Source organism: Nicotiana tomentosiformis, chromosome 9 (genome assembly GCF_000390325.3).
Source record: "Nicotiana tomentosiformis chromosome 9, ASM39032v3, whole genome shotgun sequence".
Lineage (NCBI taxonomy): Eukaryota > Viridiplantae > Streptophyta > Magnoliopsida > Solanales > Solanaceae > Nicotiana > Nicotiana tomentosiformis.
This window is the reverse complement of record NC_090820.1, coordinates 90,255,293-90,258,020: the sequence shown is the minus strand read 5'-3', so window position 1 is coordinate 90,258,020 and position 2,728 is coordinate 90,255,293.

The following is a 2,728-nucleotide window of genomic DNA, read 5'->3' as shown; positions in this document are numbered from 1 at the left end:
TGATTGGCGCCATCACGACAAGTTGAGTTTTGGGTCATGACAAGTTGCTATCGGAGCCTAGGTTACATAGGTCTCACGAGTCATGAGCAATTTTAGTTGATTCTTGCGGATCGGTACAGAGACGTCTGTGCTTATCTTCGAGAGACTGCCAAACCCTTAGGAAAACTTCACATTATTGTATTCTTGTTGTGCGAATCTGTTGATTTCGGGAACTAAACTTTTGTTATTCTATTCTCTCACAAATGGTGAGGACATGGATACCAGATCAGGTGGAAGGCCACTAGTACCACCAGCTAGGGCCACGAGAGGCCGAGGTTGTAGTAGAGGCCGAGGTGCAGCCCGTACAACAGCTAGAGCAGCACCTGCAGACCCACCAGTTGCTCCAGCTCAGGAGCAAGTTCCAGATGTCGTTGAGCCATGGGGGCCAGCCCATACACCAGTTGTGCCCATTGTGATTCCAGGCCTTCAGGAGGCTTTGGCTCAAATATTGGTCGTTTGCACTAGCCTTGCTCAGGCGGTTTCAATTCAGGATGTATCAGCCACTTAACAGGCTGGGGGAGGTATTCAGACTCCCACCGCCTGTACTCGAGAGTAGGTAGTGCAGGGATTTTAGACACTAGAGGTACTACTAGACGAACCTGTTGCAGTTTCTCAGGCCTAAATGGGTCCTGTTATGAGTGATGAGGAGTAGAAGAGACTAGAGAGATTTGGGAGACTCCAACCTTCATCATCCAGTGGGTCTGAGTAAGAGGATACCCAGGACTTCTTGGATAGGTGCTGACAGATTCTTCGTACGGTGGGTATTCTAGAGACTAGTGGAGTCTCCTTTAATACTTTTCAAGTATCAAGGGCTTCCTTCAGATGGTGAGAGGCCTATGAGAGGAGCATGCCAGTCGGTGCAACACCACTTTCATGGCATGAGTTCTCCGTTCTCTTCTTAGAGAAGTTTATGCCACATACCCGCATGGAGAAGCTGCATAGGTAGTTCAAGCAACTACAGGAGGGCATGTCTATGACCTAGTATGAGATGAGATTTTTAGAGTTGGCTCATCACAAAGTTTGGTTGGTTCCCACTGAGAGGGAGAGGATTCAGAGGTTCATTGATGGCCTCAACTATTAGTTGCGTTTTGTTATGACTCTAGAGAATGTAGCAGGTGCTAAGTTCGATGAGGTGGCTGATATTGCTCGGCGGCTAAAGTTGGTCCGCACTTAAGAGCGTGACGATAGGGAGGTGAAGAGGTCTCATGGTTCGGGTGGTTTCAACGGTGTTCCTTTTGGGGGGCAGGTCTACCACAACAGGGGTCTTCCTTATAGGCTCGCTCACATGGCTCGTCCAGTTCATCGTGGTGCATCATCTATCCATGGTTCATATAGTGCCCGTCTGGGTATGTCATCTCTCAGTGCTCTCCCAGCTCAGAGTTTATCTTGTGCACCTTCAGTTCAGGGTTCATCTGGACCAGTTTCTTCTAGCAGTTATACTGGTACTCGGGGCCCGATACAGTCCCCACCACCACCACCGGGGAGTTGCTTCGAGTACGGGGAGTTTGGGCATATGTGTAGATAGTGTCCCCGTTTCTCGGTAGGTTCCAGTTCAGTATATGAGTCAGGATGCGACTTCTGCACCCGTTTCTTAACTACCCGCCCAACTAGTTCGGGGTGGGGATCAGGGAGCCAGAGGTTGCCCTTTGTGGGGAGTCCGATCAGGTGGCGGCCATGCTCTATTTTATGCTATTCATGCTAGGCCAGAGGCCGTTGCTTCAGATGTAGTGATCATAGGTATTATTTTAGCGTGCCACAGAGATGCTTCCATATTATTTGAACCTATTTCTACTTATTCCTATATATCATCCTATTTTACTCGTTATTTGGATATGCTCTGTGTGTCCTTAGTTTCACATGTTCATGTATTTACGCCGGTGGGCGATACTATTATTGTGGACCGTGTGTATCGATCGTGTGTGGTGACTATTGAGGGATTAAAGACTAGAGTTGATCTCTTATTACTTAGTATTATTGATTTCAATGTGATCTTGCATATGGATTGGTTGTTTCCGTGTCATGCTATTCTGGATTATCATGCTAAGACCGTGATATTAGAGATGTCGGGGTTGCCAAGGATCGAGTGGAGAGGTTCTCTAGATTATGTTCCCACCAGAGTGATTTCTTATTTGAAGGCCCAACGGATGGTTGCGAAGGGGTGTCTGTCATACTTGGACTTTGTGAGAGATGTTGGTGCAGATACTCCTACTATTGATTCTTTTCCGGTGGTGCGACACTATCTGAATGTGTTTCCTGTAGACCTGCCAGGCATACCACCCGACAAAGACATTGACTTTGGTATTGACTTGTTTGCCAGGCATTCAGCCTATTTCTATTCCTCCATATCGTATGTCACCAGTTGAGTTGAAAGAATTGAAAGAAAAGCTTTAGGAGCTTCTTGATAAGGGTTTATTAGGCGTAGTGTGTCACCTTGGGGTGCACCAGTCTTGTTTGTGAAGAAGAAGGATGGTACTATGCAGATGTGCATTGACTATAGGCAGTTGAACAAAGTTACAATCAAGAACAAGTATCTTTTGCCGCGAATTGATGATCTATTTGACTAGCTTCAGGGAGCATGGGTGATCTCTAAGATTGATTTAAGGTTTGGATATCACCAGTTGAAGATTCGAGACTCGGATATTCTGAAGACGACATTCAGGACCTACTATGGTCACTATGAGTTCCTTGT